Below are 23,303 nucleotides of genomic sequence, written 5' to 3' on the forward strand. Positions count from 1 at the left end.
ACCCTTAGACAACCTGTTATACCACTGAAAGTTCTGCTTTTTTAAATAAATAGTTAGATATTATTAGATGTATAAGTATCCAAAAAAAGTCTCCTTAATTCTGAAAACTTTAGCTTTGTTTTGGTACTTTCATGAAGCTGTTCACAACCACAGTGTCATTTGTTACGATGCCTCCATTTGGTAAAGAATAAGCAAGGACATTTGCACTAACAGAGATAAACCAGTCCCTAGTGATCTGACAAAGTACTGAAAATAATATGCAACCTGCTGTTCACACGTATAAAATTCTTGTATACTATTTTGAAAGACCTGCCCAAATGCCTCATATGGGAGCTTCTTGATATTACAGGAATGTCTTAGCTTTTTTTCTTTTGTAGGACAATCTCTCTTCTGTTCTGCAAGTACGAAAACACATGCTGTTGCTGTCTATAGGGATAAGTAACTCATGAAAATCCCTGGTTTTCAAAGAATTCATTGTCTCTTTCTTCACTCAACTATACAATGTAACTTTAGTGAATGCAACAATGCCTTGGAACTTATTACAACATTTTCATATCCACTGAGCTGTCATAGTGCTTCTCGTCAGGTGCTACTATTATTAAATGCAGAAAAAAAATAGTTTTAGCCCAAAAATCTCCTCTTGGCAGGTTGTCTAGAGGTGTCTATCAAAAAGCTTTCAACAAGAAGAATGGTTTTTGTTTGATGACAACTGGAAAGATCACTTCAGAGAAATGTTAGCTTTTTTTTTTCTCTGCAAATCTACAGTTAGTCTACCTGCAATATTTTTATACCATCATCTCTCAAGTGTAGTGCCCTTATGAGTCGCAGCTGCTAAAGTATCAGCAAGGCTCAGGAGCAAGCAAACAAAATAAATGCTTCAGGGGAATATCAGTGTAATGCTGTTGAAATCAAGCAGGATAAAAGTGATGTGGAGTAAAGGTACCCTGTGTACCTGTGTACCCTGGGGAACTATGGTATATCGCACCTGGAGCAGAATACAGGAGCACTACCAAGAGTGAATTTTTTAGCATCACTTTAAAATACTAAAGCAACTGACTGATCAATCAGTGAAAAGATAGGTAGTACTCCTCAGAAGCATTTAAGAGCTATTGTGCTGAAGTTAGGGTTGGGAATGTTCTGCTCGCAATTTCTGAAAGATAACAATTTACTTAGAAATACCAATGGCATAGATATTCCTTGATGACATGTCTGTAAATTTTGTCCTCTGATCCAGTGATATCTTAATCTTATCTTAATAAGAAATTATTCCTTCCTTTCTGTGAGGCTTCATATTCTTGAAAGCTTGTTCGCTTTATAGCATAAGTTATTATCTGTATGTTTAGCAGGAAGATATGCCTGGTACAAGAATCTAGATAAGAGATCTTCCAATAGTTTCTCCAAAGGGATATGAGATAATTTTCCATAAAATTTCGAAAAATATCAACTCATATGCCATAATATTCTACAGTGTAATTTCTGTCTGCCTCTCTGTCAACAGGGCTTCTTTCATCTACTAACCTCTGAACTGCAAAGCATGAACTTTCAAGACAAAGTATTACATGATAAAGATGACATTGTTGATTGTCTCAGACTTGGAAAACTTTGCTACCACCAGTCTACGCTCTTCTCCCGAACACAGAAACTGCCTATGAATGCCAAGTATTTCTTCCAAGTATCAAATAGCATAGATACAAGACAATGATGTTAACTCTCTGGGAAGAAGGATACTAAACATGTCTTTGATGTTACATGGAGAATGGGTAAGGATGACTTCAGGCTCTGAGGGCAAATGGCATGAACTAGATCATGTCTGTAATCCCCATTTGTCTTACCCCAACAGGGATAACACTTTTTAAGGCAGAGTGATGGTGTCCATACCTATGTAATTTTGGGCTCTGGATCATTGCTGGACTCCATGAGTGCTACTAGAGCCTTTAGACATAGTTCCTATCTTCAAATCACCTTCATTTTAAGAAAGTACACTTGTGGAGGCTTTTGATGATTTCACAAATTTGTCTACAGCCATGTTAGTATATCTGCATTGGTAATGAATAATTGAGATTTATTGGTTTTCCTCTTTTTTTTTTTCCTTTCTTATTTCAAATAATCTGCTCTTTTTTTCTTGATTTTGTTTTCCCTCTTTTTGTTGGCTAACAGATTAGAGTATAAAGTAGGACATGAAGCCTATGGTAAATGTCACGTACCAATATGCATCTGTGGCCTCAGGACATAAAGAATGCTGAGGGGAGGCAATGTCTGTTACAAAATTTCCCCAACTGTTCAATATGAATTTAATATGAAGTACAGTCTTGTTCTTTTCGTAATTTTTTTTTTTTTCAAATTAGACCCTAGGGTAAATGTTCCCTCCAATTTAGATTCTAGGATTCTTATTTTATGGTACATAGATACCTTTTGTAAAGAATCTGCACTTACACCAGGCAAGGTGCCTGACCCTTTGGTCCAGCTGTGGCCAGTAATATGGCCTCAGAGAAAATAAGAAACTCATTCCAACTCTCCCCATAGCTGAGTCCTGGCTCATGCTCTGGCTTTCACATATAGCAATTCCAACCTTTTACATTGTGTTCAGTCTTATAGTTTTTTCCAACATGGAACTATTGATTGCCATTTTCACAGCTTCAAATGCAAGTCTTACCCCAGGCTTTCAGAGTTAAAGTATTTTAAAAATATTTTCCATATTACTACCACTGGGTAGCACACTGACATTTTCCCTTCTACTTTTGGTTTGGTGTCTCTTTTATCTTGAAAGAATTATTATTTTTCTCTCCTGAGAAGAGTCCTGGTGGACAACAAATTGAAGATGAATGAGCAATGCTGACTTAAGGCAAAGAAATGCAAGATCAGCTTGGGCTCAATGGAAGTAGCGTTGTCAGCAGGTTGAGGGAGGCAATACTTCTCCTCTGCTCAGCACTGCTGAGGCCACATATGTAGTACATTGTGTAAGTTTGGACTTCCCCATATAAGAAAGTCATGGACACACAGAAGTGAGGCCAGCAAAGGACTATGTAGATATTAAGGCCCTGAAACATCTGACATATGGGAAGTATGTAATGACATATTACATATATGATGAAAATTTTCAATGGCAGAGAAGAACTTTCATACAGTGAAACAACTTCAACATAAGTACCTGGAAGGTACTTTCATCAGGAACTGTCACTTTTCATCAAGCAAAAGGTGCCTTCTATAAATTATTACTGTAACTGATAACAATATATCTTAGCCAACAAAACAGTCAATAAACATAAACCCAGTACTCGGTAATCTGCTCAATATTTTAGTCAGTACCACAACACAAAAAATTTATTTGCAAATCTTTCCTCTATATCGAGTGCCTTGTTTGTCTAGAAAATGACCCTTTCACAATAAGAAATGCAATTCTTTATTTATTTAAAAGCTGACAGCAATTCTTCTTTATATAGATAAATATTGAGTACAAAAGGGCATTTTTAGGAAATATAAATATCCATTTTCTTTATTTGTGGTTCAGAATTATTCATTCATTAATCCCCACTTAGAGCAACCAAGAAGTAGTCAGAAATGCCAACAAGTAGCTGATTAACAAACTAATAAAATAGATAATTGATCTGAAATGAGCAGTTAAATTTAGTTACATCTGTCCTTTTTGGTTTAGAGTGAAACTAATAATTTTCCATACATCTACATTTGTTGCCATGGAATAAAATGAGAATACAAGGAAATACCTACCTTTCAATATTTTAACATAGACTAAGTTCAAAGAGCTAGTGAACTTAGTTTTTGCTTTTATTTGAAGAACTTCAAAGACTAATGTGAACAACATTTTGTATTACAGATTGTCATTTCTCTTTGACTAAAATTTACTTACTTAGGTCTGAAAGCTTGGGTTCTTAATGTGAGAAGAGACTAATGTGTAAAAGTGCTGTGATTATCAAATCACTCCTAACCATTATATCAAGCACTTGGATAATTTTCTGTATTCCAGTGAAGTACCTATAATCGAGAATCTCAATACAAACTGGAAAATACTCTGCCTAGATTTATTCACCTAGATCAATAATTAAATCACACTAATTCTCTTTGCATGTAAACAATAGTATTTCTGAATTACATCAGTAAATAAGTGAAGTGGTTAGTGTTAGGTATTTTTTTAAAGTGTAGAAAGAGAACAAGAAGATAAAATCCGCTGCTGTTCTAAATGTAGCACATAAAAAGCAATACTTCTAATGGTTTTGTCTGGATTTCTTCTATATGAGAGTTTCAATGACTCTTATGAGAAAACAAATGGTTACCTCTGGAGTACCTCTGGAGTGCTTTTTCACCAAATAATCTAAGTAGTTTGAAGATGATAATGGAGAGACAGGATCACCTTATAAAATATAACTAGATAATGACATAACCTATGAATAAGAGTGGTTTCTCTGGATAAGCAATTTGAAACTGTCCAAAACCAGCAGTGGAATATAAAAACAAATTTCCTCTGTATATAAGTACTAAACTCAGAGAAAAGGGATTATGGGAGCTTTTTGGAAAAGATAGCCAATCATAGCTAAACTACTAAAAAACAAACTACGTGATCAAGAGTCTAAGGTTGCTATAGTAGGTTACAAACTAGTCTTCAGATATTGAAAAATAAATATTTTTTTTCCAGTGGGAACAGGATTGGTTAGAAATACAGTCTGTCACTTATGCCCACAATGAAGCTAACTTCAGGGAGAATGTGCAGGCTTTAAAGACAATGAAAAAAATCTAAGACAAAGGAATTGGTTTTCAAGACCTGTTGGTATAAACAGAATCTTTAAAATTGCATATCGGATGGGGTTAAGAAGAAATTAAATTCCTTTCTGCAGATGCAAAAGTTGCTGCTATAAGAAATTCAGCAAAAATAAATTTCATTTTATACAAAGGTTTCTAATCTCCTGTGTGAAATCGTGACAATAATCTTCTATGCAAGCAGTCACCGTTTCTTTCTCATTCAGTATTAACTCTGTGTGGTAACTAGAATATTGCAAATAAGGAATAAAAATTTGATGTTATAAAATTAGTTGGATTTCATTATAAGGAGTTAAAACAGTGTGAATAATTCTGTGGCCACATGAGAGAAACCCTGACTCCCCAGGCTCAGTGCAGAGGCATGTGCAGAGCAGCCCAGGTACAAGTGATGCGTGCCATGCCTTACCACATCTGCTGGCACCCTCCAGCTCGCACTTCAAGCAACCTCCTGTCCCACCGTGTGGGACACACCAGGCCTGAGACCCACTGTGCACTGCATGTGGATTCGTTCTCTCTTCAGGAGCAAAAACAAGGTCATAGATTAGAAAAAACCAAGCTGTTCTCTGGCAGAACAAGGAGGTAGAAATGGATGATAACAAACGGAGAGTACGATTTTTTTTCCTGCAGACATGGAGAGTTAGTGCCAGATTACTTGTGCAAACTTCACGTGGCTTCAATTTTCTCACAAGTTTACTCTTCTACAGCAACATTACCCTGATACTAACAATAATATCTGATAGCAAAATAGACACTGTAGACTTTTTTTGTGTAATTAAGTTAAATCTAGATTTAATTTAAAAAATAACATACCACCACCACAACTAAGTAACTTTTGGAAGCCTTTTTTAATAAGTCAGATTATGTACACATTTTCTAAGAGTGAAGGGGGAAAAAGAGCCTTCTTGGAATATTTGGTATTAATACCTATACATATGGATGTGAGTAAGCCTGTGTTCCTGGTGTACTTCTGTCTTACGCAGCTAGCTGTGAAGACAGAGCATTGATAGTCCTTGTTTTTTTTAAGTTCCCTTCCTTAGATTTAAATGTGATGGGCTAATTAACCACGTGCTGGGTTTAAATTCATGAGTGACATACCTTGGAGAACACTTTCCGAGCTTTAAATCTTTTATTTGTTTAGGCAGCATTTGGTATGCAGTTTTGAATAGATGAAAAATATTGCTGACTTGTACGTGGATGAACAAAAGTGGAGAGACAGAATGGTAAGGTGAGGGTGATTGTGTAATTCATGGACGTAGAGGACAGAACTGTAGATATTGAATTTGGACTGGGAATTACTACAAGTATTTAGCAGTAACTGAAGTAAAATTTATTCTTTCTTTATGTCTATAACATTTGTAGAGCTGTGTGCAACTTACTAGAAAATAAAACATATAATCTACACAAAACATCAAGTGGATATTGCCTATGTGACATAAAGAGTAACTTAAAAAATCAACAATAATCAGCAATCCGCTTTCTGCTGGTGAATCTTTCAAATAGATTTTGCCTTTGCTGATCCAACTATCCCAAAAGCAAGAAAACATTTATTCCCTTTTCTACACTGAATTTTGAAGCATCCATTAAAATCATGAAGCTGGATTTCTTAAGTAGTGTTGTTGATATTTTGTGGAGAATTTTTATTTCATTCTTATTTTGACTTCATATGAAATATTTTTAGTGTAGAATGTCATGTATATTCAGTTACTTGGAGTGTTCTATAGCCATAAATCTAACATTACATGTGCATTCTCATAAAATGTAAAATTTACTTTGTCTTATGCATCCAGACAATTCCTTAAGTCCAGGTTATTAGATAGTAATAATTAATGTAATAGTAATAAATGTAACAGGTATTAATGAACAATGAGTACAATATAAAAATTTGTCTCATTATAAAATTTGTCAACTATGAAGATTGTCAAATGGTTATCTTCTACATCTGTTTTCCAGGAAATACAGTCTTCTTAGATGTCAATATTTTTTAATTAAAAAAAAATCCATTAACAGGTAGTCATTTCTATTCCAAAATTAGTAATTACAGTAAGGTAAACAAACAATCATTTAAATGGGCCAGGAATTCATGCCTGTACTTCAATGACACACAATTTTGATTGAGGCAAACACAAAGAGGTTTTTTCCCCTTTTGAATACTACATTTTTAGAAATCTTTATAAAGAGAGAATTCTGTCAGGTGAAGGGAGTAAATTTTTTTTTTTCTAATGAAAGTGAAGTGTGAAAGATGCATTGTCATCACAGAAAACCATGTAAGAATCCCCACCGCAGGTGCCTGTATTCACAAAGAATTATATTATCCTTCAAATTGAAAGGGGTGTGAACAACATTAACATACTTATTTGCATCTTCAAATTTGGGATTTTATTGCTTCCATTTTGTCTACTAAAGACTGTTTACAAAATTTTGAGGTAGATTCTTTAGTCTTCCATATCATGCAGATAATCTGTAATGGTAAAAAATCCTTCAGTATTACTACCCACTAAGTAAATGAAGACAAAAATCAATATGGATGAGTGTTCAGTCTTTCTCCAAGCAAAGTGTTGAGGACAAAACTGTGGCAAAAGATGAGGTTAGTGATTATGTCACTAAGTCATTGTACAACTCTGCATTGCTACCCTTAATACTTACTCAAGAATTGATCTAATTTCTGATTGTAAAGGATAAATAAGTCTAATTTCCCACCCAGACAGCATGAATAATTTTGTGCCTTTGCTACAACTGTATTTTCTTCCTCATTAGTGATGAACTTTTTGATTCTTACTCATACAGCTTCTGATGTGCTGAATTTCAGCAGCTGAGTGTCTGTTAGAAAACCAGAAGCAGCTTTTTGATTTGCTGCCCAGTGTTAACCCACCAGGAGCTGCTGTAGACTGTGCAATGGACCATTTACCAGTTGGGAATTGCTGGGACCATATGCCAGATGGAATTTTATCCAAAACGCCTATTGCAATGAGATAAGCCTGTTGCATATTTCTCCGTGGCTTAGCCAGCCATTGGAATTCATGATCTTCTATAACCTTGTAGTCTTCAAAAATGCTCTGTTATCAAAAATCAGTCTTTTGTTTTGTAATATAAATATTTCTAAATCTTTTCTTTATCAAGGAAAGTCCTTCATTATAAGTGTTAATCAAAATGCTACTGACTAGAAAAATAAGAAGAAAGAAGGAATTATTCAGAAACGGTAACCGAGAAACTGCTAATATTGAGAGGAAGCTGAACAGGAGCCAGCAGTGTGCCCAGGTGGCCAAGAAGGCCAATGGCATTCTGGCCTGCATCAGGAACACTGTGACCAACAGGTCCAGGGAAGTGATTTGTCCCCTGTACTCAGCACTGGGGAGGCCACCTGGACTACTGTGTCCAGTTCTGGGCCCCTCAGTTCAGGAAGGATATTGAGGTACTGGAGCAGATCCAGAGAAGAGCAACAAGGCTGGTGAAGGGACTCAAACACAAGTCCTATGAGGAGAGGTTGAGGGAACTGGGGTTGTTTAGCCTGGAGAAGAGGAGGCTCAGGGGAGACTTCATCACTCTCTACAACTCCCTGAAAGGAGGTTGTAGCCAGGTGGGGGTTGGTCTCTTCTCTCAGGGTTTTTTATGTTGTTTTTGTTGTGGGTTTTTTTATGAATTATTCCCTGATTTTTGCCAATGCAAACAGTGTTATCTCAGATTCTATTATTTACCAACTATTTGCTAAACTATGCTTATAGATCCTGTTTTTTTGTGATTCATAAGATGTGTTACAGTGTTCATGTAGTTTTAGACCAAAACTTAGCTAGTTTCGGAACACTGTAAATGTTTAATTTCAAGTAAAAATATAATCTCATAAGCAACCATTTCAAGTTTCCAGTGAAACTCATTAGAATACATTTTAAAATTGTATTAGTACCGTGATTTTATATCACTAAAAAATCCATAAATATGTTTTACAATAATATCATGCTAAAGTGACTAAACATGCCTGAAAAAGTATGCATTTCCTCTATTTTTTTATTTTAGGGCCTGATGCAATTCACTATTTACTCTATTGGGTGTATGTAGCAAGATTTTGGTAGTGAGGTGGGTGGACTGCATGGGTGGCTACTGTGAAAAGATATCAGAAGCTCCCCCATGTCTGAGAATGTCAGTTCCAGCTTGCTCTGACAGACCCGCCAGTGACCAAAGTTGAGCACATCACTGGCATCTGTAGTGTCTCTGTGATACATATAAGAAGGGTAAAAACTGCTGTGCAGCAGTATCTGGGACAGAGGAGTCAAAATATGTGAGAGAACAGCCCTGCAAACACCAAAGTCACTGAAAAAAGGCAGGGAAAAGGTGCTCCAGGCATCAGAGCAGAGATTCCCTTACAGCCCATGGTGCAGACCATGGTGAGGCAGCTGTCCCGTGGTAGCCCATGGAGGTCAACGGGGGTGCAGACATCCACCTTCAGCCCATGGAGGACCCCATTCACTAACAGGTGGATGTCTGGAGGAGGCTGTGACCCCATGGACACCCCGCGTTGGAACAGGCTCCTGGTAGGACCTGTGAACCCATGACAAAGAGCTCACATTGGAACGGGTTTTCTTCAGGATCTGTGATCCCACGGGAGACCCATGCTGGAGCAATCTGTTCCTGAGGCACTGTACCCTGTGAGAGGCAACTAAACTGTTTATGAAGAACTACAGCCCATGGGAAGGACTCATGTCAGAGGAATTTATGGAGGATGGGACACCATGCTTGAGTAGGGAGTGAGGAGAAAGGTTTGGAAGAGACAAAGCGTGATGAACTGACTGTAATAACCATACCTCATCACTCTCTTCTGGTTGAGCAGACAAGGTAGAGAATTTGGAAATTAAGGAGGGTCTGGGAAGAAGGGAGGGGTGGGGGAAGGTATTTTAAGATTTGCTTTTATTATTCTACTCTACTGTTAATTGGCAAAATATTAAATTAATTTCCCCAGTTCAGTCTGTTTTTGCTGTTATGGTAATTGTTAAGTGATCTCCCCGTACTTATATCAATCCATGAGCCTTTTGTCATATTTTCTCCCCCTTTTCTGTTGATGAAGGGGAGAGATAGAGCAGCCTGGTGGGCACCTGATTCCAAGCCAAGGTCAACTTGCCACATTGAGAAACAAAAATTATTTCCTTTCTAGCACATATTATTGTTATTATCAAAATCACATTTGATTTAAGTTTTGTCTGGCCAATATTTTGATGGAGATCTCACTCATACCCATAAGTCCAAGAACTGACCAGTACGGGAACAATATTTACTACAATGATCAAGAATGCTTGGAAGTGTCTAATTTCAAGGCAATATAGTTTTTCCTAAGTCAGAAAGAAGGAAATTATTTTTTTTAAATGTGCAGAAGGCAGATGTTTTGTGCCTGTTCAGTGTACAACGGCTGAAATTTTATTAAGGGCCATTACTCAGCAAACCACGAATGGGTAAAAAAAGATAGTTGAAAGTCCTAGCCATAAGCAAGGTGAATGATAAAATTTTTCAGTCATAAGAGAGGGCATCCTGACTAACCTGAATTTCTATTAGAGATACTTCATGTATTACATGATCCAGTCAATCTCTGCTGTCTAACTGCAGACCACAAATTAAAAAGTGAGCTTTTAAAGTGGAGACCAGAAAATGAACCTGTAAAAAAAGCATAATAATTTCCTCATGGTAACCAACAAGCTTTTACTGAATTATTCAGTGGAGTTTTACTTCATGCAGTAATTCCTAATGTATTCAGTTTATGGACTGTCTCTTTATAAGTGAAGAAAAGGAAAGCAAGATATAAGAAAAATGTGGTAACAGAACAGCTTCAGCATGAACTGGAGGAGTACAATAATGAAGAAAAGGAAAGCAAGATATAAGAAAAATGTGGTAACAGAACAGCTTCAGCATGAACTGGAGGAGTACAATAATTTTGTTTGTTAGATCACTTCTCTTGAGAAGCATGGAGTCTATTTTTTCATGGAGTCTGAACTAAAGCTAAAAAACTAATGCTAAAAAACTAATACAAGAAAATCTATATGAAGCAATTGAGATTTCTGGCTTCAGTCAAATACTCGTATGTAAGGGTGGGCATTGAAGACGCAGTAAGACTTATGTAAGATTAAATAGAAATTGTGGCAAGACTTTTTTTGGCAGCAAGCTTGTCTTCTTCTATTCATATAGTTCTTATCCAAGGTTCTCTCCATCATGATTACCACAGATACACAATGTTATGATTACAAGCTAGGGGAGGGAGCTACATGATGAATATTCATACCATTACATCATCTGAAAGGGGCCACCTCGCCCACCTGGCAGAGAGAGTTCAAGAAAGGGGTTTTGTTGTGGGCCAGAACTGCTCTGGAGTCTCAACTACCACCAGTAACCATCCCTGCCTTGCCAGGACAGCAGCAAAGCCAGGAGCTGCTGCCTTGCCCTCGCCACTCACCCACTACTCACTTACTGTGTGAAACCGCTGCCTGTGCTGGAGCCCCTGCCTCCCCTTGGCTCCACAGCCCAGCCAAGCCCAGCAGGCCAACACACCATGCCAGGGGTAACACATGTCAGGGAACAAAGAAACTCTGAACAAAGAGACTCTTAAGTATTTAATTAAGACCTGAACCTAACCGGGTGGTGTGGAACCAGTTTGGTAGTGAGCTCCTTGTTAGCAGCGCAGTTCTCCTGGGTTTCTTGCTTTTGCCAGCGTTCTCCCACTGTTTTCTTTTGCTTGGTTGGGCGGATGGGGGTGGTTGGCAGGGAGGACCCTCTGTCACTCTCTTTCCCTTTTGTTCCTGGGGGACCATGTGATGCAGTGAACTCCTTTTTCGTGGGTAAACCATTTCCCTTGTATCTTTGTGGTGTGGTTGTTTTTCCTTGTTAGTAAGCTGTTATTTTTTCACTTATAACCTCCTCACATTTTTTCTTTCTCTCTATTAGGGGGGGAATAAAAGTGGAGGGAGTTCATTTGATTGGAGTTCCCCCCCCAGTATTTGTCTTTACACCAAGACACATGGGTTCTCTTTCTGAAAGCTGTAGACTCTTTGAAGACTATTGGGTGTATGATCTTCCCACTTTTACTTTGGTATTGTTTTAGCTATAACAACGAGGGTTAGTTATAAAACATTTTCTCATTTCAAAATTAGAGCATCAGTGTATTTTAATTTACCAACGTTGAAACAGGTATTTCAGGGACAAAAAACACCAAAAACAAACAACAACAACCAAAAAAAAACCCCACACCAAAAAAAAAATTAAAACAAAAAATACCACCCCAAAACTAACAAAAAACCTCACAAAAAACCTCACAAAAAACCAGTTATCGTATAAGAAAAAATCAGATAAGATTTGTTCTCATTTTTGTTCAGTTCTAATGCAAATACTTCTGTGCATGTAATTACACAGAAGTAAATATTTGCACGGCTGCACTCATTCATTCATTCATTCATTCATTCATTCATTCATTCATTTTCACATATTTCCATTCACCCATTCATTCTATTGCCTGTCACAAAGCTTTCATTTATTGACTTGTTTTCATGTATTCTGACTGCTGTGACATATGTAACTGTTTATTCAACCAAAATGGACTCATCTCAATTTTATATTTGAGAATTTTCCTGGAATTTCAAGAATTGTGTTGGTTTGGGTTTTTTTTTCCCGATCATGAGATCTACATTTAAAATACAGTAAGAAATGTAAGCATGATTTCCAAAGCTTTTACTTTTACTGAATTTGTCATTTAGTGACTTAAGAGTTCACAATACAGGTTTATTTATTTGAAACACATATCAATACTCAAAAATATATTTGATTCTAAATTTTTTAGCTCTTTCAATTCACATCTAGTGTTGAAATTAGCCATTGATTGCTATGAAAGAAAATGACAGATAGATATATATAGTATACTGAAAAATCAGAAGTTAAATATGAAAGGTAAAAAAGCACCAAAATTGCATCTACTATGCTATACTGGGGCTGTGTAAGTTCATATTACTTACTTTTTTTTTTAAATTTTGCTTTTAACTCCTGTTATTTTGTTGATTTTTTTTAATGAAATAAACATGAGATAAACAAGGATTCCTTCTTTTTCCTAGTTGTAGTTGCAACAGGTTTCACAGGTTAAACTTACACCTGCAACTCTGAGACAGTAGAAATAATTTTAAATCATAGAATAACACATCTTCTGCAAATCATGTCTTGTCCCCAGCCGCAAAAAATACTTCCTGTATGATATGCACATGTTGCTGAACTGATATTTTAAGTGCTGCTCTAGTAACCTCTATGATATTACTTAACGTTTTGAAACACAGTAAATAGCACAAACACGTCTAACTCCAACTTTAGTATGCTTTCTGACAAAATTTACTTAAATAGTTACTTTCAAAATTGCCTAAATTCATCCATCTCTGACTTTCTAGTTTAATGAAGCCTACATGGCTTTAGGCAATGCCACAACATGTAGTTTCAGAATTAATCATCTGAATATAAATTAGTCCTTTTAAAAGTAGATTCTAAAATTTTGGCAAAAATCTTAAGACTGATTAAGTAGGTTTATTCACATAAAATTTTATAATAATTATTTTCATTCTCAATTGAAAACAGAGGTGGAGGTCATGTTTTCACATTTTATGGCTTATACATACAGAATATAAAAGAAGCCTTTCTCTTGGTCAAGGAGGATTGGGTTAGAAAACACCTAGGCAAACATGACATCCATGTCAAGTTCATTTGTTTGTCACATTAATTCTAAATTGATTCTGACCCAAAATTCTCAAATTCAGGTGGACTTTAGTAGGCTTTATCTAAGAAACATTAATTCCAAATGTTGTTCTCATTTCTCAGTTGCTAAGAAACTGCATAACCATTCATTCATTACTTCCATCTTCCTCAGAGTCTTCCACAGTTGTCACCAGTACTATCAAAGAGATCAGAAACTTTGACAAAATCTTTGTTTTAGGAACTCCTGGAAACAAGTCTAAGCATATTTCATTATATCTACTGGCATAGTGGAGATTACAGGAGGGTTTATAAAAAGAAAGGGTTGCACTTCTTTTTTTTTTTTTCCTAGCTGATTGACAATGAAGATGAAGGATCACATGCCTTTTCTACTCTGCTTCTGCATGATCAACTACTTCCTGAGAAAGCAGTAGGAGGAAAACAATCTCTTCCACTCAGTAGTGAGATAAATATATTGCTTGGAAGCCTACCTATTGTGAGATCCCCATTACCATGAATTTAGTGTACATTCTTTATTTACATTTTTAAAAAATTTATTATTTTTTATTGCATATTGAAGTCATTATTAGAAAATCAGCTCTTGATTGACTTCCTTAGTCAATACTTCTGCACTCGTCAGTGGTGAGAAAGGAAATGAAGTTGCACAAAACTGTAGCAGCTGGAGCTTGTGAAGTGACACAATTTATACAGACTGTTATTAGAGTGTAAATATATGGGTCATTAAGTTGCAATACTTTTTTTTACTTGTTCAGGAAATGTTCATCTTAATATGATGGTTTGCTGAGAATGAATTAAGTACATCAGAGCTGTACACTTAGCTTTTGCTGAAATAATACGATCATTCTAAATTTTCTGGTAAAGTGGGATCATGGAAATCCTGAAAACACTGTACATGCTTAACATGATTTGTGAGGAAAGATGTGTGGAAAGCAATGGTCACAAACAACTTCTCAACAGAGTTATTTGTTCCAAACCAATTTACTCAGAAGGTTGATAACGACTGGCCTGAAACTGGACTATTTTAAGAAAGCCAGAAGAAAACCAGAAGAATAGCAAATTAGCTCCTCTGTATCTGGTGGAGTCACAGAGAGAAAATATCAAATTATATCTTCACCCAGATGTCTCAGATGAAAAAATAATCATATGCTACTGGTTTTGATGAGATTGTTTGTTATTTTATCCGTTTCTAATATTTCTTAATCTCATTAATTACTTCTTTTTTTTCTTTACACATAGGACTGATTTATACAGAGTTTGAATATGTGGAAGGTTTTTCCCATGCATTAAATCATAGCAAAACTTGCCACCTTCATTTGCAGACTTCAGTACCAGATGATACAGGGTCATATAGTTTATGGCATCACAGACCACTGCATGTCAGAAAAGTCTTTACCTTGACACTCAGGTGTCAGTTGCTTGAGAAAGCAATTACAGAGGCCTGACAAGCTAAGAGCTTCAACGAGCAACAGAAGACACGGCAGGTTTTTGCTAATCCCATATGCAACTTGAACTCTGTAACAGTCTAGTACCATCTGTTAAAAAACCAGAAACCAACATCAAAAATTTGCCATAAAATTTCCAAAAAGCCTAGTATAAGCCATATTCCTTGGGATGAACGTGTACCTAGCAATCCTAGCACACATTTGGTGCAGACAGAATCACAGGCAAACACACAATGAATGCCCCGCCACGTATGATAGATGTCATTGAGTGGGGCTACTATGCATACATATGTTTCTCAGGGGCTCAGTCCCACGAATATGAGCCAGCTGCAGATGATAAGCTGGAATATCTTCCTAAAACATGCCCTGACAATTAAAATTCAGCCAAGTCATTGACCTGAGGGCATTAGTTCACAAGACACTTCACTCTGTTTTACTTTACTCTGTTTTACCTCAAAAGCAATGTTGCAGGTATCCATGGTAATAAGGGTATCATACAATTTATCTTAATCTCTTCCTTTCTAATATTGATTAAAGAACTACTGGGACCTACTGTATGGAATGCATGCATTATGTAGTGACATCAAAATGAGCAGATATATCTATGAAGACTTTTAATGACTACTGTTGATCTTTAAGGGAGGTAAAGTATGCATCAGGAACAAAGGTTGAATGCATACCACTGTGAAGGTAAATTTGTCAGAAAGTTCCCAGGGTTGTTTCATTGACTGTAAAATCTAAAAGAATTCTTCACAGATAAAACTCCTCACATCTAAAAAAATGTTTCAACTTTTCCATGGTGTCCATGAGTACCTCTTTGTTTTCCAAAGCAGTTTCCACTTGTGATTCATAATGCAGTTATTGAAAGAGCTGATAAGACTTCTGATCGCTGCTTACTCGTAAACAATTTGTCAAAGTCTTCCACAGTCAAACATGCATGCATGGAATTATCCCCATGTGAACCAAATACCTAATGCCAAATGCCTAGCACAATATTTGTTGATGTCAATGAAAAGTAGTCCAGAAAATTGTCATGGCTTAGGTCAATTGATTAAGCATAAGTTTACAGTGCCACTTGAGAAGTCCTATAGCCTGCTTTTCACTTTCCTCTCCTGAAGAGTTTCATGTTCACCAACCTTCCTTTAATCTCTCAAGGAGCTTAAAGTATTTCAAAGAAGTCTAAGCGCTTGTGAAGGTCAACCTTTCATCTTACGTCCAGTCTCACCATTCCACTTTTTCATGTAATCAGCAGCAAATACACCACACATTTCTGCACTTCAAAAGAAAATGGATAATTTGCTCTAAGCAGAAGTAGTCAAACAGGAGGCTATTTAGACAACTGAGAAATTATTTGATCTGTCAAGTACATCAGTCCCAACATCCATTCCAGTTTGAACTGTAACATCTACTATTTCATGACATAACAGCCATTCTCATTATGCTCAGTTTCTCTAAAGTTGCACATACCCAGTAATACTGAGGTGTTTATTCCTGTTTGATTTAGCCATTTTACGGTTTTCTTCAGCTTTGCTCCTTTGAAGGTGCCAGTAATTATACAATCCACTGCTCCTAAACTCACGTTTTTTCACTGTTTTTACACAAATGATATTGATATGAGACACAAATCAGATATCATCTAGATGGTGTATTATTTTCCCAGGTCTCTTAATAGATTGGGTTTAACTTCAGGTACCGGGAAACTTTCAGCAATAAAGGCTTAGATAATCATCAGTCTATATAGAAAAGACAGGGTATTCATTAGAGTATCTATGTGTCAAAAACTCTAGCTGGGTATTTTTTTTCAATTATTTTTTTACAATGTTAACATATTGCAAATTATACAGTGTTTACTCAGCTGCTTACCACAGGCATGGTTCAAATTTGAAATTTTTCCTGAGTTCCAGATGCTTGTGTTTTTATATATATACATACAAATATATATATGTATGTATTCATGTGTATTTGTAAGTGCATATGTATAACTATATACATGTATCTATAAAATTTATTATTGTGTGAAATTTTTCAGTCATTCTTTATCAGAGATTTTTGTGAGCTGCAAAGGTCCTTACATTTTAAAAAAAAAATCTTCACAAGATCAATTGTTTTGATAATGCCTGAAATGCACTGCCCAAAAATTATTTTGTTTTATAACTCAGTGTGGAAGTTACAGTCTTTTTTTTTTTATTATTTATTTTCTTCATTGTACAATGAGCTTGAAAGGGAGGCAGCGGAGAGAGCACCACTGCTGGACAATTTCTCAATAAAATCTTGCTAAAAATGTAAAAATTAGGAGATGTTGACAGTTATATTTTTGTGTAATTTTAATTACTGGCTAGTTTAAAGAAGCTGTTATTTTTCCATTAATCATAGTCCAAGAAATTAATTTCTATTTATGTTAATCATCTTTTCTTCTGATTGTTCCTGGATTCATAGCTGTAGAATGTCCCTGTAGGGCTTTCTCATTCCCTGAACTGATATTTTACCAGGACTCGTTTTCTTCATTTTCTTCAGTTTTAAGGACATCTTTTATCTAACTGAGTCCCTTTTCTGCCTCTTACTTCTCCAACAGCATCTCTTGACTGGCCATCTGGACGTTTGTAGATATAGTAAGGGATCAAACGCAAAATAACATGTTTCTCCTTAGCACTTCAAGCTGTTAAGCAGAGACCTTACTACTTAACTTACATTACCACTAAAATTAAGAAATTTAAAATTGTAGGCAAGCTAAACAGAAAAAAAACCTTACAAGAGATTTCTTTCAACACTTAAAATTAACTGATGTTCCCCCACAACCTCTACTTCTAAGCATATAATTGGGACTGGACTCTCAATTACTGCTGCCACTCTGTAATTAGGAATAAATCACTTGTATGTGTGGTTTCACCTGTGTGTGTTTAAATTGATAAACTGAACAGAAAAGCTGCTGAAAATTTTGTTGCTGGATTATGTCTCACTAGACAACAGCATCATATTTTAGCTTTCGCAACAAAAAATGTGATCACATGAAGATGATACACACAGGTAGGCTTTGCATGACCAGTTGGGCAATAGTGTTTAGCTTACCACAGACATAAGATATGAAAAAATTCCATGGGAAGCCACAGGTAGTACTTGCTGTCTAATACTGAATCTCATTTTAGAGTGGAATGAATCATGCTCTGAAGGTATCTATATGTCTTTATTGATTAGATAATTAAATGCTTTTACTTAATCTAGGTGATTTATTTTCAGACAGTTAAAGTCTAGCTGTTCAAGAGAATTTTAAGTTAAAACAGTGATATGCCTTCAGGTCTACTGCTATATGTTCCTAAAAGAAATGAAAAGCAAATAAAGATTTTGAGACATTTTAGATTACTGATTTCAGCTTAAGTCCCACAGTGTACCTAATAAATGTCTAGAGATCCTTTGTTACTTCTTTTCTATAATGCAAGAAATGTGGATTCTTACAGACTTCAGTCTTTTACACTTTGCTGGATGTTACGCTCTTCAGTTACATAGCATAGTACAGCAGGTTGTATTGTGCCTGTTTTCTTACTGTAAGATTGTGGTGAAGATGTTTCCTTCCTGATCTCATAATAATTGCTTTCAACTGATACATTTATTTCTATCAATTGGGATGTTTTACTACTAATTCACTTTTTGTTTTAATAAATTTCACATACCTTGTGGACTTATTTAGAACATCGGTATTAACTGTGTCAAAGTACAAAGTCATGTGATTTCAAATCTTTTCCAGAATAGTCTAAGAAATAGTTGCTTTTACTGTAAGTGCTTGCTATTTTCCACATATCCTCCAATGTAGGTATACCTGAAAAGGAGATGTGGTAAGATTTATTTAGTTAATGACTTGACAACATCTTGCTTGAGCAGCATCCACATAAATTGCAAGAGTCTGTCTGAAATTGTCACCTTCAGCTCTCCTGAACAGTTAATAAAAAGAAATCATATCCTTTTTTTATATATAACTATTAAGTATAAAAATAATACGTTTTATATCCATTTAATCATTAGACATTATCGCTGTGTGTTATTTACATATTTTATGTACCTATTACCATAAAAGGCAACATTACTGTCCAATTCAAGCTACAGTGACAATATCAGAACATGAACTCCCTGGACAATATGGGTACAAGTCATGAATCTCAAACATGTGTTTTGCCCTAGAGAGCATAGTGGTAGAAGATGCTGCTAACACTGCCATTTAGCCATCTGCATTCTGTCCCTGGTTCTGTAGCTATTGCCAAGCACATTTCCATGTATATTACCAGTGGCTATGGCTTTGCATTTTTTAACTAGCAGTCATTTTCTTCCTTTTTTATACAATAGTTTAACTGTTCCTGCCTGGTTTCCTGTAGCAGCTGCCCCAGCATCTTCTCTGAATGCCAAGCCTGATTCAAAACAGAGCCAAAGAAGTGATTTCTGCTTCTTCTTCTTCTAACTCCCTTTTTTTTATAATTTATTTTCTAAGCTGTTCCAAAGGCATTTAACTACCATTTACACAGATTTGAGCAAGAGAACATTATGTTCTAGTTTGCTCACTTCCCACATATGAAAAAAGTAAGGAAGTGTTTGTCTTTACAGATTGTTTGCTTTTCTTCTTACTAGATGCAAGGAAAGTGTAATACACCCACAATCATATGCACATGCACTGTCACCTTGTTGATTCAGTACTGTAAGTTGGAAAGCAATCAAGTACTGAAATTCAGATAATATATTTGGCCAGGGTCACTCTGACAGTTTAAGTGTATATATTTGATGTGATTTTTACTGTTAATTACACAGGCTTTATGGATTCCTATTTCATTTTTTCCACTGAAACTGGATGGAGGGAACCATACAACCCTGTCACATCCTGTAAGAGAGATTCAGATCAAAATAAACAGTGGGAAATTTGCCCCTTTTTTTTTGCACCATTGTCCCTATAATGTTTTGTCCTCACTATATACCCAAGTGCTCCACTGTGCCACCTATGTGTTCCCACCCGTTTTCCTTTAATTATCAAAAGAGAGAGCCTTATTGAAAGAATAATGACAAAATCACAACATCTAACTTCAGAAACTGGAGGCAAACAGGAGGGGAAGAATCAGACATAAATGAGGTAAAGAGGTAGCAAAAGCAGCGTGAAAAAACTTGCTACAAGTAACTAGCTCGAAGTAGTTTATCTGAACGAACTCTGCATGGCAGAGCCATAAACTTGGGAAAAACTGTCATCTCCAGCAGGATTTCTTGCAAAGAAATTACTCTGTTTTCATCTATAAAAATAAAGTCCTTCAACTTCCTAACCTAGAGGTTAACAGCCCGTTATTAAACTTCCTTACTTGGCGACACAAGATAGACACATGGCAGCAACCCTTTTAACAATAGTCCTCATCCTGTGTTAAATCCTCAACACCTCCCAGATAAATGTTCAGGAGAATGCTTGTTGGCATAAGATGAATATGTTTTAGAGATCTTTTCCAACGATATAATCAGACAAATGGTAGCCTTCCAATGCCTGTAAACTGCCTGTCAGTCTTCAGTTTATTAGAATCTGCATAGGTTTTCCTTTGTTTTCTCCATTGCATGGGTGTAGCATATGAATCAGGTCTATTGTACTCCTAGGGTAACTAATTCTGCCTTAGAGCTTACCATATGTCTATGCCAGTATAGTGCTACACAAAGCTAACACTGTGCTACACAAATGGGCCATGTTTTTTGGGTTTTGGTTTTGGGGTTTTTTTCCCCCCTGAAATAATTTATATTATAGAACCAAAATATGCAAAACCTGTGATACCCTTACATCATAATAACATAGTATATACTATTTGGCCTGAGCCAGGTAGCTAAGCCAAGAAAAAGCAGAACTAGGACTGCTGTCCTCTGAACTCTGCAGGTGTATTACCTCGGTAGGACCAAGGGAATCTCAGTCACTTTGTAATGCTGTGTGTGGCATGAGCATTTTTTCTGATTTTTGGGGCACAAAATTTGCAGTCAAAGTAGTATACAGAAAATAAGTGGGGAAGAAAAATAGATAGATATACATATCTTCTTGTTTCCTAGAGTGCTATATTATTCTGTGTTAAGCTTCTTCCTACCTTCTTTCCTTATCCTCTTTTTTGCCTCTCTCTTTGCCTCTCTCCTTCCCCTGGCTTTCTTTGTTACTTGGCTGCAAGCTGTTTCTCTAACAGACTACAACATTTTGGGAGGAAGAACAACATTTTCTCAGTGCTGAATGGAAAAATTAATTTTGCAAAATTGTTTTCACCCAATTAAACTCCTCAAAAATGCAGCTGATTTTGAAAAAGTTCCTCCTTCAAAATTTGTATTTTTTGTAATTACTGATTATATTATAGTTTTAATAGCCCATTTGTAATCTGATAATTCATGTTTTTTCCAGAAAATATGTGGGATACATGATAGAAGTGAAAATGGACACAACTTCTTTTTTATAAAAATAATTTGATTCTTAAAATGGCAGAGAATTTATATATTCTATTTTTGAAACACTGAGTTACTGTACACATAGAGAAAAGTTGACTGTAATGTAACACTGAAGTTCTTGTATTAGAGAAATTATCAATCTTTTATATATATCATGAATAGGAGAAAAAAGTTTCTTATTTTTGCACTAACACCTACAAGCATATAATTAAGAAGTGTTACTTAAGGTACAGATATTTACAGAAATGCCACATGCATTCTTATATGTTAGGTTCACCTAGAATTTTCCATCATATTATCAAGCTAACCAAAAAAGTTTTAATAAGTATTCAAGAGTTTGCCTACTAATATTGACTTATCATGTTCTCTGTTAAAATATTTAAACACAGCACTTTTCAATTGATCAATTGGTTGTTTTCATCCTTTAAGAGAATTCTTGATCACAGAATCTCTAATTTAATTTTGGAATGTGGTACTGTTATGATCAGTTTCTTTAAAGTTATTAGAGAGATGCCTTTACCCAAATTAAGGTTCAAAAGAGACCATATGCTGAAGTCAGTAGTACAGCTTTTTATTTAAGTGGTAAATCTGAGGTAGAGAGAGATAGAAATAAATAGGAAAAAGAGAGAGGAGAGAGGGAGTGACAGGGAGATAGATTAAATAAAAAAAATATTACCACTCCATGGACTCCAGTGGTGTCCCGTTGATTCTCTTCTTGTGGTCTTCTTGCTGGTGGTGAGAGCCCCAGTCTTGTTGAAGTGAGGGTCGCAGTCTGGCTTCGTTGAGGGAAGACCAGGGGGGTGAGGTAAGCCTGTGTGGTGAGGGAAAAAGCCCGTGGTGGTTAAGGAAGTCCCATGTGGTGAGTGGAGTGTGAGTGAAGTGTATTTTTATGATGCTTAGGCTAGGTAGAAATGCCCCTGGTACCTTCCCTGAGGTGGGGAGTTTTATGCTGGATTATGTAATACTGGATCATGGGACATTTCAGGAGTCTTTAACACCTTCTAAAATGTTATGTCAGCACAGTTGAATCCATTAGGGACCATTATGGTTCATTAGCAGAGATTAATATCTGCAGGCTACGTATGGATTGTTCTGTATGGAGGGGCATTATCACAGCTGAGTCATTTGTGTAAATGATCCTGCAGGATTTGCCTCTCTCCTTATCTTGTTCAACACCCAGTTTGTAGCCTGAGGTGTCAGATGTGCACGACCTCAGCACCTGGGCAGTTACTTTACACATCATCGGCTTGCACCTTGACTGTCTGAGCCATTAGGTGTTGAATTCACGGTCCCTGGAGGTTTTTAAGATGAGATTGGACGTGACACTTAGTGCCATGGTCTAGTAACCACGGTGGTGTTGGATCAGGGGTTGGACTTGATGATCTTGGAGGTCTTTTCCAACACCGTTGATTCCATGATTCTATGATTAGCGTTCCAGTTTCTCACAGTTGTGGATGCATTCTTCTCCTGGGATACTTGGACCATGCTACCACCTTTACCTTATCTCATCACAGTCCAAATTAGATGGCATATTTGGAGCGGGATGGACTTCCATGAGCAGTTGCTTCTTTACACAGTCTGTTACAGTAGACAAAAGTCTTTCAACCTTAACAGTGTTTAAGCCATAAACTATTTCAGTCTCTCATAAGCACCTTCAAATAGTCTTCTACTACCTTACCCATAACACTGTGTCTTTTTTGCCTAGTAATCTTTCACAGACTAGAAGATTAGACCCCTTGTAGATTCAAAGAATTTAGACTGAAAAACAGTAATCTGAATAATAATACAAAGGCTTGAGACTGAGATTTCTTTCCTAACTCTATGTTGCCAGAATACACTTATAATACGTCTAGCACATCAAACATGCAATGGTGTAGAGCAACAAGTGCAAAACCCCCCCTATATTTCACCAAAATTATATTGCACAAAAATTCATCTCATGAATATATT

General features: G+C 36.2%; 1 long non-coding RNA gene across 3 annotated transcripts in view; it reads left to right on the top strand.

Annotated features, from left to right (window-relative positions):
- The window catches only part of LOC113986974, a 279,229-nt gene that overhangs the window by 142,293 nt on the left and 113,633 nt on the right, over positions 1-23,303 (top strand). For 2 of the 3 annotated variants that reach the window (XR_005562845.1, XR_003540328.2), the window contains exon 8: positions 1,499-3,414. This is a non-coding gene — a long non-coding RNA (uncharacterized LOC113986974). Of the gene's footprint in view, positions 1-1,498; positions 3,415-23,303 lie in introns of those variants that run through there. The other variant, XR_005562846.1, reaches the window with a different exon arrangement.

Source organism: Pipra filicauda, unplaced genomic scaffold (assembly GCF_003945595.2).
Source record: "Pipra filicauda isolate LSUMZ 115617 unplaced genomic scaffold, ASM394559v2 scaffold166_size2123106_pilon, whole genome shotgun sequence".
In the NCBI taxonomy this organism is placed as follows: domain Eukaryota; kingdom Metazoa; phylum Chordata; class Aves; order Passeriformes; family Pipridae; genus Pipra; species Pipra filicauda.